This window comes from Chiloscyllium punctatum, chromosome 10 (genome assembly GCF_047496795.1).
Source record: "Chiloscyllium punctatum isolate Juve2018m chromosome 10, sChiPun1.3, whole genome shotgun sequence".
NCBI classification, from domain to species: domain Eukaryota; kingdom Metazoa; phylum Chordata; class Chondrichthyes; order Orectolobiformes; family Hemiscylliidae; genus Chiloscyllium; species Chiloscyllium punctatum.
In genome coordinates, this window is record NC_092748.1 from 33,833,892 (window position 1) to 33,847,251 (window position 13,360).

The 13,360-nt window shown below is 38.9% G+C and overlaps 1 protein-coding gene across 5 annotated transcripts in view; it reads left to right on the top strand.

The window, feature by feature from the left end:
- Positions 1-13,360, top strand: part of dgkg (diacylglycerol kinase, gamma) — a 527,377-nt gene that overhangs the window by 360,860 nt on the left and 153,157 nt on the right. The window lies entirely within an intron of this gene.

The following is a 13,360-nucleotide window of genomic DNA, read 5'->3' on the forward strand; positions in this document are numbered from 1 at the left end:
TTTGTTTCTGTTATGTATATCAGGTGAGTGATGGATTGGGGTCACCCCACCCACCTGATGACATTAGTAAGAGGCCTGATTAAACTTCAGTGAATTAGGTCATTTCACTGCAAAAGATTTGTGGTCACTTATAAGAGCCGATATATGGCTCACCGTTTGAGAAGCCAGTGAATGTGGCAGTGCAGAGTACAAAGTGGACCTGGGAGAGCACTTTAAAGGGTAGCTGTGAAGATTTACTGGGTGGGAATCAAAGAAAGTAGGAGATTAATGTGGTAGCAGCAAAATGTACAGATCACAACACAAAAATGATGTAAACTAAAGGGTTGCTTTAAGGCTTTGGAGGTCGCTGAAATAATAAAGAAAAAGTTACTCCCAAACTTACTTAATTATATTGCTCTTCTTGAGAGTTGTAAATAGTTACCTCCCAACCATGCATCATGAATGAGTTGCAAATACATTGGTGGTTGTATTGGTTGACATAAAAAGGCCTTTAAGTCTAACAACCCCATAAGACCTTCAATGCAGTTTATTAATTAGGCTTCCATTAATTTTGGATGAGACAATTAGCTCATCTAAAAATCAAAGCAGGTTTTATTTGTAACTTCTATCACATTACCTCTCTATTCTCACCAAAAAAAAGCATAGGAAAGTGAAGATCAATCCCATTATCCAACTATATTTACCCTAAACTGCTTGCCATCACAGATTATGTGGCAATGACAATGGCAGTTTGAGGAACGGGCATGCCCTATAATTCCAGAAATATTTCCTGATGTGATTTTGCTATTCTGATTCTGGGTGTGGTTGCTGTGGAGACTTTCCTATTATACCACAGTTTCTACAGTAGCTGAACAACTGAAGAGCAACCATACAGGCACAACCTAGAATGTGACAAGCTGTTTAAAATCAGGACTTATGGTTATGTAGCTGAGTAATGCATCATTCCCTGTAGCTGGGAAAGGTTCAAATAGCTTACAAGTATCACCCCATAACTTAAATGAGCTGAGCTATAAGTTATTTTTAAAGCCATCCATTTGCATTATATCATTGCTGATTCCTGAAGATAAATTATGAACATTCTTGGTTTTCTCTGTCCAGTTGATTTTAGATTTCTGAGTAGCCTGATATGTTGTGATGAGTGAATGAATTGTGAAAAATCCTTATTTAATATGAGTTGGATCTTGCAATCTTGTTTGAGTAATGGTAAATATATATTGCATGTGTCTAAAAGTGGTGCATTCACAAAAAGTACTTTAATATACGTCGCTGAAAAAAACTTGCTTTACTGTAGTAGAAGACACTCCGTTTAATATATTAATCTTGTAAAATGCTCATGTGCCTTGCTGCTGCAAATATCCAATGTCCATAAAAGGAGCATTAATAGCAAATATACTTTTTGGCAAAGGTCTAAAGGCAAAGTTCAAAAAGATAAATTAAACCGTGTGTATTCTTAAAAACAGACAAGTTTAAAAGTTTAGGAGTAAGTTCCAGCTTAAGTACATTCCTCAAGGATTGAATATGTAAGCAGTTCAATATCTTCTTTTGAAGATTTCCTCCTCGGTTAATCCTTTAAGTGTTCAAGCTTGTAATATACTATCAGCTATCTTTTATTCTTTATTTTTTTTAAAATGTCCTATCAACTCAGTTTGTAACTTCCCTCAGAACTTAATGTGTGTAACCAATGAGCAGTCAAGCAGACTTGGAAAATGCCAGAATTGACTACTGGTCTATGTTGAATTAACATCTCAGTCAGACTGATACCATTGGAATGCATTTGGCTCCTATGTCCTTTGGTTAGGAAGAAGAAATTATCTAAACATCCCATTGGTGTGCAAATGATTGGTGGATTGGATTGGACTTGTCCACCCCAAACCCCTCTAGCTATCACACACACACTCTCTCTCTCTCTCTCTCTCTCTCTCTCTCTCTTGTAGGTAAAAATTCTTCCCACCACAAAAGAGTTCCTCATCTTCAGAAGATCAGAGGATTGTTTTGAATAATTTTGAAGATAATCCAGACCATTTGATCTTTCCTGCCAGAATATTGGCTGCTTTAGAACTGGAAGACAACATGCAACATATTACTAATGGAACCACGTGTTATGTGGGCCTCCGGGGGGAGAGAGAGCCAGATTGCCTGGCACTTCCTCACTTTCCTAATTCCATATGGAAGCAATTCAGATTGTCAAATACTATGCAGCTGTCTTACCCACACACACATGCTGCTGAGAGGGTTGGTTCTCCCCCTCATTAGCTGGCATCTTCAAGAGCTTCAGTAACCAGGATGCTAGAAGGTTTCATTCTTTAGGAGGCAGACTAGACTGGGAGTAGTTAACTGGCTTTGAAAGAGGTAATTTAAGGGCACTGCTGGATTGAATTTGAATTTTGGTTTTTGAAAGCTGACAACCCTTTTTTTTTTCCTAAGTCCCTTCATTCCAATGCAGGCTAAAGCTTGATTTGATTTTAGCACTGCTCACGCAGAGGGTGGTGCATGTATTGAATGAACTGCCAGAGGAGGTGGTGGAGACTGGATAGGTACATGAATAGGAAGGGTTTAGAAGGAAAATGGGACTAGATTACTTTAAGATATCTGGTCTGCATGGATAAGTTGGATTGAAGGTCCTGTTTTGGTGCTGCACATCTCTAACTCTAGTAAAGACTTTTATATTTCATAATTTCACTCCAGAAATGCCTGATTCTAACTTTTAAGCTATGTTCCTAATCATACATTCCCCAACAATGTGACACTTAGTTTCAGCCCATTCTTTCCCCACTGAACTTATTTCTTCCTATCTTGACCCTATTTTTCTCCCTCTTGTCCAGTCTCTCTCCAACTATATTGTGATTCTTCTGGCCCTTTATGTTGATTTCCTAATTTTCAGTTTTCTCCTCCTAGCTGTCACTCCTTCACCATGGACTACTCCATTAGAACAGTCAGAAATCTGTCTGCTGCTTAGAGTCATAGAGATGTGCAGCACAGAAACAGACCCTTCGGCCCAACTCGCCTATACCAACCAAATATCCCAAATTTGGTCCGTAACCCTCAACTCTTTGTATCCATATACCCATCCAGATGCCTTTTAAATGTTGTAATCATACCCTTCCTTGAAACTGTCCAACACAGTACCTATCCATCGCCACCCTCCTTTGCCTGACTGAGCTTGTCCTCACTTTGAACGACTTCTTCTTTAACTCATCTCACTTTCTCCCATTCTAAAGAGTCATACTAGACTTAAAACGTTAACTCTTTCTGGCTCCACAGACACTGCTAGACCAGCTGAGTTCCTCCAGCATTGTCTGTGTTTATCTCGGATTTCCGGCATCCACAGTATTTTGCTTTTATCCATTCTCATGTCAGTTAACCGCAATAGCTGCTGAAAGTTAAACTAAAATCCTGGTTCTGGTGGAACTGGACCCTACCCTTTCATGTTGTTTCTATTGTTCCAACTCTTCCAAAAAAAAACCCAAGGAATCTCAAGCTGTTTACTTTATTGGCTTGGAACAGAGTGCTTGTTACTTCTGTCTAATTCTTCACAAAAAAGAACAGGACAAAGTACCCCTCTTGAAACTGTAGCATCATTGTAACTCTTAATTCCAGATTTTCATTGAATTCAAATTCCACCAACTGCCATGGTGGGGTTTCAAACCCAGGTCCCCAGAACATTACTAGACCTTTAGATTAACAGTCCAGCAGTAATGCTACAAGGCCCTCACCTTGCTAAACATTGCAAACAGACATAATGGACCAAAAGGCTGTTTTTATGCAGTGAGCATTTTGTCACCTTATGAAATATAGCATTTTCATGTGGAACAGACATTAGTAATAGAATGTCATTGCTTCGACAATCATACGGTATATAGATTTTACCATTGAAACACCCATCTGCCCCGTGCCTGAAGGCGCTCTCACATTCTCTCACACGCAATAGTGAGGGCAGTTAGCCTCACTTAATTTGACAGTAAATTCTGCCCCATTCTGTCGGTACTTGCCAATGGTAATGCAAGCAAGCATGAATTTAGAAGAACATTGCACATCTGAAGCAGGTCTGTTTGTGGCGGTGAGGATGGAGGTGTTAGTTTGTGTGTATGAGTCATTCAGCTCGCATATCTATCTTGTAGGTTTACACTTGAAGGATAATTACAGTTCCTCAGCAAAGTACCAGGGTTTAATCTCAAGACAGAGAAATTTATGATGCAACCAAACAAAAGGGCATGAGTCACTGTCCCGATGACAAACCTGGAAGCAATTAGATTTTTAAAAATTGATTTAATCATAATTTCATCCTGTAAAAAACATATACAAATCTAAAATTTGGAAAGAAAATCAGGTCTGTGCCAAAAGTATATAGTACACCTAATCGCTCTAATCAAAGACACAAATAGTATTGTCTGTAACTGCAGTGCATCATTCCTGCTTAGCTTTCCTGACCTCCTTGCAACTGTATACCTTCTCAACATCCTTCAGTACTTTTCCTTTATTTTCTAGCTAGGAGACAAGGTTCTCGCTTTATTCAAATCCTGTCATCCAACCATAAAGAAACCGTCTAAGCAGTACTTCTCTATCAACAGCTCCATTATCTCTGTGATGTCAGGCAGTTTGTCTAAAATCAAGGTTATGGATAAACTGCAGTGTACTCCGGTTAAATATTGGAAACATTAGGACATTTCCGAGAGCCGCCATCAAAAGCTTTGCATCATTGCCATCAGTTGCATTCCACTTGACTACTGTCTCAGTCTGAACCAGACCACCCATCGTCATGGTGTTCTATTCCTATTCTGTCCATCTCAGTAATATCGTCAACCTCCCCACTCACCCCCTCCCTCTGTCATTGAAACACAGGTCCATCCTGTTCTTATCTCCAATCATAATTATTTCCGATGATCTCCTGGTTGACCTTGCAACCTCCATCAAAGTTTTGCCTTCTATTGTCTCACCACAAGTCCTGTTCACCTTTTATTCTATTTTTGCCCGAACTAATATATTTTGACTGCCCCGACCAAGCCTCCATCCAAATACTCACCTTTGACTTGGAATCATTTTTAATGAACATCCCTTCCTTGTATCCGTATCATCTTCCAACCCAAAAAGTTGGAAGTCTTATTTTAGATTCTCCATTCTTTTGACTCCGAACCTTTGAGAGTCTGGCCTTCCTTTTTGCAACTTTGGTCAGCAACAGCTTCAACTGTACAGCTTCTCACTTTGCCTTTCAGACTGGAGGCCTGTGACCAGTGGAGTGCCACAAGGATTCGTGCTGGGTCCATTGACTTTCATTATTTATATAAATGATTTGGATATGGACATAGGAGGTGTGGTTAGTAAGTTTTCAGATGATACCGAAATTGGAGATGTAGGGACAGTGAAGTGGTTTACCTCAGAGTGCAACAGGATCTTGATCAGATGGGCCAATGGGCTGAGGAGTGGCAGATAGTTTAATTTAGATAAATGTGAGGTGCTGCATTTTGGAAAGGCAAATCAGAGCAAAACTTATACACTTAATGGTAAGGTCCTGAGAGAGTTGGTACAGGACATTGGTTAGGCCACTTTTGGAATATTGTGTTAAATTCTAGTCTCGATCCTACCAGAAGGATATTGTGAAACTTGAAAGAGTTCAGAAAAGATCCATAAGGATGTTGCCAAGTTTGGAGGATTTAAGCTATAGGGAGAGGCTGAATAGGCTGGGGCTGTTTTCCTAGAGCATCAGAGGCTGAGGGGTGACCTTTATAGAGGTTTATAAAATCATGAGAGGCATGGATAGACCTTTTCCCTGGGTTGGGAGAGCCCAGATCTGGAAGGCATAGGTTTAAGATGAGAGGGGAAAGATTTAAAAGGGACCTAAGGGGCAACTTCTTCACGCAGAGGGTGGTGCACGTATGGAATGAGCTGCCAAAAGTCAACTGGATGGGTATATCAATGGGAAGAGTTTAGAGGGATATGGGCCAAATGTTGGGACATGGGGCTAGATTAGGTTAGGATATCCAGTCAGCATGGATGAGTTGGACTGAAGGATCTGTTTCTTTGCTGTACATCTCTATGACTCTGGAAGGAGTAGGCCATACAGTCCGGAAAGACCATTTAAGATGATGATGGCTGAAGGTCCATCTCAAGACCATTCTCTCTCTTTCTCCTTCTTTCTTTCTCTCTCTCTGTCTCTCTCTTTGTCTGTATCTGTCTCTCTCTCGTCAGTGATCTGGCCTTCACAGCAGTCGGTTCAGCATCCTCTGAGCAAAGACATTTCTTCTCGGCTCAGTCGAAAATGCCCCACCCTGTATCTTGAGGCTGTGACCCCTCATTCTGGAAAGACACACTCCATCTCCGGCCAAGGGAAACATCCCTGTTGAGCCAGAATTTTATATATCTCAATGAGATCGCCTTGCAGTTTTCTGAACTGAAGTGCACACAAGCCTACTCGACCCAATGTCTCTGCACACCGCAAATGTGATGTCCCAGGAGTGTAGTGTAAAGGAAAGTTCCTTCCAGCATCTTTCCTATCTGCTCTTCCTACCTGGAAAAGCTATCGCTGCGAGTCTTCCTTGGCAGCCAGAACATATCCAGGTGGTATGGACCTTGAAATAAATGCCACAAGAATGGCTCTATCCAAGTGTTATTCTCAATATTGTGCCTTAAGTAATAAAGTCATTGCATGGTGATGCAGTGCATTATTGTGCACCCAATTCACTAGAGTGCACCAAGGCTGTAAATTCTGGTCTCAGTTTAGCCATTGTGAAAGGTGGATTGGAAAGCAAGCTAGATGAGAAGGAAATGAGCAACGTTATAATTCATGATCTAGCCTTGTCAGTGATTTATGGTACAGTGGTTATGTTCCTCAGATAGTAATCTAGAGGCCTGCAGAAATAATCTAGAAACCCCGACCACTGATTTTGAAAATTTGAATTCACTTTTATTGTTAAATTATATTTAAAAATTAAAAAGAGTCAGTACTATTAATTAAATCTATTCGATTGTTGTTTTAAAAAATCAGTTGGTTCCCTCCAGTCCTTCAGAGAAGGGACATACAATGACATGGTTGATTCTGAGGTGACTTGCAAAACTCTTCACTGCATTGAAATCCAAGAACAGTGGTTGAAGTTAGCAGTTCAAGCAGGCCTTGTTAGGGTAAATATAAATGGACAATGAATGCCGGTCTGCCATCACTCTTCACCTCCTGAACATTGTACATTTTTAAAAACACTGGCTATCTCTTGGCCATGCCTTCAGAGGGTCAAAAAAAAATGCTACACCTTAAATTAGATTCTCCCTGTAGCTCAGTGAATTGCTGGACCACAAAAAGCAGGAAGGTCACAGGGTCAAATCCAACCCTGGTCGATCTCAAGTTCGTTTCTGGTGGAAGTTTTTGGCAGCTGGATGATAGGATTAGGCTTAGTTTTGATGTTCCACTGATTGAACAGCCTATCAGCATTCACTGTCAGGGTTCATGCATGGTCATCAAACTGAAGGGCAAAATCTGTCAGTGGAATCGCATGCAGCACACAGTTGATAGCTGCAGAGAAGAGAGGAGAGAATTGGCGATGAAAGCAGGAGGAGAAGGAAATAATTTGATACCTTTCTTAGCTTGTGCAACAGTACTAATCTTCGCTGAGCAGCTTCATGCCTCACATTTGTTTATATTTAGAAACCAGCTGCTACTGCTGGAAAAATAATTACTTAAATCAAAGGTTTGCATTCAAATCACTGCTCCATGATGTATTTTGGAACTATATATGTTGCCGTCAATGACTTTTCAAATCTGTTTACTCCACTACTAAAGCAACAAAGTGACATAGTGCATGCTGCTCACTGGCCTATTTTCTGTCTTGAAAAAGGCCCTTTCATAATTAAGTTGGCACCAAACTACAATAAGGCCTAGGGGACAGTCAGGCACAGACAGTCAAATGGTAGGCAATATTTGTGTATAAATTTCAGATAAAAGCCATTTTTATAAGAAAAAATTGAATGCCACTAACTTTCAAAAGCACTGTAATCATAGAGTCCCTCAACATCAGGTACTATTGGTCGTTACCATTGGGTAGAACTGAAGGTGTCTGTCAATTTCAATGTTGTTACAAGAGCTAAACACATACTGTGTCATCAGTAATAGGGCAGCTCTCCTCCAAACCCTTCAAATCCCTTCCACTATCTTAGGCTCAGAAATGTGATATTTGATGTCCTGCAAGAGAAATACACTGAAAAGCTCATTATCTATGCAGGCAGGTAAATACAGCCAAAACAACATTCACAAAGCTTGATTCCACCCATGACAGAGCAGCCTGCTTAAACGCTTACTCATAGCCACTCTAATTCTCAGCACATTGCAGCTACTATATGTGCAGTCTACAAGATGCACAGCAGCAACTCATAAGGTTACTTTCATTGTTCTTTCCTTCCATTAAGAGAAGCAAAGGCAATACTCTTGAGACTACCACTACCTCGAGATACATCCTTAATTCATGCACTATTCTCATTTAGACATGCCATAGTGATGCTTCTTCATCTGTGAATATGTATCCTGGATTCCTCCTAGTTACCAGCACCTTTGGTACATGAAGTGCAATGGTTTAAGAAGGGATGCCATCAAGTTCTTATGGCTTCAACTGCGACCCTGTGAACAACACCTGTGTGCTAAAGAAAAAGTTCATGTTCTACATATTGAATTCTACTTCTAAGGTAGTTCCATTGTTGCTAACTAAAAATAACAAATGCTGGAGATTACAGCAGGTCAGACAGCATCCATGGAGAGAGAATAAGCTAACATTTCAAGTCATTATGTCTCTTCATCAGAGCTGATAAAGAGTCATCTAGACTCAACGTTAGTCCACTTTCTCTCCATGGATGCTATCTGACCGACTGTGATCTCCAGCATTTGTTGTTTTCTGTACAGATTCTAATATCTACAGTAGTTTGCTTTTCCATTGGAGCTACTTTCTTTGCCAGTTTTGCTAAATGCAAAAGATTAACTTTTTCACGAACAGGAATATTACTTAACGTGATAGCTGAATGGCTTGTCTTTGCAACTTCTAAGCAAAGCTTCAAATATGCATGAGAACCCAGTGACAACTTTGAGAATTTTTCTTGTCTTTTGTGAGACCCCACAGCAGCAAAGTTGAACTTGGCAATTCATCGGAGTATGTGACTGTGCCACCACACTGTGGTACCCCACAATGTCACTGCACCACTTAGAGCGAGAGGACTTTCCACAAGTTATTCCAAAACGTATGAAGCAAAATACCTTAGCAGATTTGTCTGAATGTTTTTGGAATGGCTATACCAATTAAAATTTAATTCAAATTGTAAATAGTTTTTTTTCCCCAATGATATTTGGTTTTCTTCCAATTAACACAGTTGCCCCACTTATTCATAAATTAGATTTTCTCTGCATTTAAAAAGAAGTATTTTAATGATTTCATTATTACCAGCAGTTACCTTCCTTACACAATTTTTGGAAGCAGATGTTGAGCTGTACAACACATTTTTTTATGATGCATTGAAATAGCACCATTTTGGCAGTACAGTGGGTATACTGAGAAAGAGTTACTGTGCAACAACAGCAATGTGAGATCAAATTAAATCTAACTCTGGGCATTGCAGCCCAAGCAGTTTATGAATGACATGTGAGTCATAAGGTTATGTTACTATCTTAAACTCCCTTCAATTTGTCTATTTCTGTAATACTGAATGCTTTTTAAATTTGATTTTGCCATTTTGTAAATTTCTCAGATCCTAGTGGAGGTGCTTTGTCAGTACCTATTACAATCCTTTGTGATACAAGAAAGGCATAATACCAATCTTGTAACACGCAGAAAGGACTTAATATGGGAAGAATAGGAGGTCAGTGGTAATGGTAAACAGCGGAATATTAATTCATGACACCAAAGGGCAAGTCTGAAATAGAATTCTTAAACTTACCACTGACTTTCTGTTATTCTTCATTAAATACCTTAAATTTTGTTTTTGATATTTGTTTCCAACTTTATTTAGTATAATGTGATCACAAAGTAAAATGGGTACAAGTTGATTGATGAAAGGATGATAAATCTAAATGTGAAAGTTTGGAACATCACATGATGCATGTTCATTTTCCCCCAGCTGCAAAGTACTGGAAAATGATCATTTTGGAATATATTTTACGGCACTTATATTCTTGGGTAGCTCCCTTGAATGTGTTACATTGATATGGCTTTGTTATACAGTTATCTTTAATGTTTCCCTAGTTATACTTTGCAAACGTATTCATAATTTAGGAAGCAACAAAAAGGTGGCTGTGTTTGTTGTGCAGTTATTTCAGTTTATTACTTGAGTTTAAAAAGACAGAAATGTCTTTGTTCATCAAAGTCACCAGTTTATTTTCCTGAATTCTTTTTTCATTGGAGGAGAAGAATTGTGCAGTCAAATTGTAAATTCTTAAGTAACATACTTTAAAAGCAGAATAAAGCAATTAGTGGTGATTCTAATAATATTTTACAATGCATTTTTTCTTCTACATGCCCGCAAAAGCAAATATTTCTTTTGTCTCTTCATTTATTACATCAGAGAAAATGATTGCATTCACCTTTTGAACTTCTCAGCTCTATTTAGATGTCAATATATCTAATGATAGTAACTAAGTGTTAAGTAGATTAGTTCTGCTATTTAAATGTTGAGTTTATAATGTTAGGTTTTGCCTAAAAATACTAACCTTCAATAGCATTTTGCATGATCTCTGAGACCGTATTGATTACATCTGTTTTTTTTTAAATTGCAAGAGTGAAATTAATCTTAAGTGTATGCCTATTAAGGCTTGAAAGATTTGGTCATCTGAAGAGAATTAGTGCTTGAACCCTTTTTTAAAGTTTGAGCAGTGTCAGAGGAAGTATCAGTAACAGGAAGTTGGTTAGAGTGGTTTATATTTTACAAAACTAAATTTAAATCTTAATAATGCTTAATAGTGCTCTAGTTTCAATTACACATTCCACATTGTTCATATCATAATATACAAAGCACTAATACATTTTAGGGAAAGAAATTTGTTGTCCATAGCTGTTCTGACCTGCATGGAACTACAGTTTCAGAGAAATGCTGTTTTTTTTAAACTAACCTTTGAAATAGCTAGCATATCACCTAGTTGTATCAGAACCATTACAAACAAACTGTATTCCACGCAGCTACAGCAATTCAAGTAGGCACTAGCATTTTCTCCAGGACAATTAGGGATGGGACAGTAAACGCTAGCTTCGCAATGACATCTTAATCCCAACAACAAATAAAACAAAGTGTTGTTGTAATCTGCTTTCTTTGTGAAATGACCAGAGAATCCTGATGTAACTCCTTTTCTAAATTTAGTTGCAGGTATATAATTTTACAAATAATGAAGTAAGAATATTTTTACCAATCTAAATTTAATTATTGTTCATTGTAAAGGATATTTTATGTTATTTTTAAGAGGATATGCAAAAAATATAATGTGAAATTTTGTCACCGCAGTGTTTGGGCTGGGCAGGAAGCAGTTCAGATTGTGTTTGCCACAGTTCAAATCAAGATCAGTGACAAACAAAATCAATCTACCTTGCTCCTTTTCGTGATCTCAGGATTAAAATCCTGTGCTTCTGGCACTGGTTTTCTCTGCCCTGTTGCCCAACTCTGTACACGATAGGTGGCGCCAGCAGCATTGCATGATGGGGTACAGATTGCCACCTTTGGAAAGAGAGGCTGTTTCTGAAGTGGTAGGTGGAAGATTGTCACAGTACAGATTCATGGAAAATAAGCATAAACAGACACAAAAGGATCCATGGCAACCAAGGTACTGCTGGAAGTATTCATGGGGTTGATAGGCAGGAGACGAGAGATGCCATCTTCCCACAGGAACACCAATAGATCTGAAAATACAGTTGGAGTAGGAAGTCAGGAATTCATGGAGCCCAAACACACAGACATAGGAGTAGTAACACAAGTTGGTCTGTTGGCCTTGTGTGGGTTTTAGTGCATGGTTCATCTCAAATTCACCATGACCCTGAAATCTCTCATTGCACCAAAACCTCATCACTTGCCCATTAGCCCTACTCACTAGTTATCAGGACTCTTGCCTAATATTCACATACTACATTGCACCCTCCCATTCCTATCATACTGCTAACTTCACACTGATCCCTCATTGTCGCCACAGACACATCTCCAGCTGTTTAGCTATGGCAAGTACATGAGCCAAAAAACAGTGCTGCACAGCTGCTGAGATTCTGCCATCTCAGTTGCAGGATGAAATGGCAAATCATAGAAGGAAGGAGATTAGAACTGTCTGGGCCAAGGTCATCAACATCTCCAAAGCTCTACGGAGACGCTGGCCCTCTGTATCGTGGGGCTGATTTCAATGGCAGCCTATGGCCTCCAGTGTCAGCATTGGGTTAAAAAATGTTCCCATTTTAAAATCCTTTAAGATGCATAGTTTACCCTCATCCTGCTAGATGGCACAATGAACTGAAATTTGGGCTCCAGACCCTTGAAATAACGTTACTACAGAGCCCAATATGCCACTGCATGCTTCTTTTATTTTTCATTTCAGACACGTATCCAGGACTTGTGTTGCCAAATATTGGCAAGCATTACGTCAGTCCATTGATCTGTGTGATATCAGGGCAGTGTCATTCCCACAGGTTAAGCTGCACACAGCGCACAGAGCTTTGATATCCCATTTAAATGTCAAACACCAAGCAGGAAGTGCAAGAAGCAGCCCATTGGCTGCATTCCTCTGGTGTTTCTGGACATATGTAGCAATTTCTTTTTCATGTTATTTAAAGTATAGTCAAATCGGAGATTTACAGTTTTGTGTTCAATCACCTTACACCAAATACCATGTTCTTCCACTCCTGAGATGATGACAGATTAATAAGGGTAAAGTCAATTTTATTGCAGAAAGAGAAATGTTGCAAGAATTCAACAGTTAGGGAGCATCTGTTTATTGATCATTTTAAAAGGCTTTACACTGATCAATAAACAGATGCTGCCTAACCTGCTGAATATCTCTGGCATTTTGCCTTTTGCAGTAAATGTTTCCACTTGTGAAGCTATGAATTATCATCTTATTTTAAAGCTACCTATTTTGTTCATTCATAGTGATGACTTGTGGTTTAACCTGCAAAATATTAATGGCAATTAATTTGAAATGTTATCATTAAAATATACAAAGATTTTCAGTATGAGCTATATTGTCGTAACTAAACAATCAAACTGATTATGCTAAGAGTTCTGCTGATCTGTTGTTCTATAGGTGATAATTAAATGCCAACTTTTTAAAAATGATTCGTTAAAGTAATTCTAGACTGATAGGTTAATAAATCATTTAAGGCAGAGATTGCTGAGCAAAAATGTTCAGGTTTCTTCTCTAGAGATCTAAGTT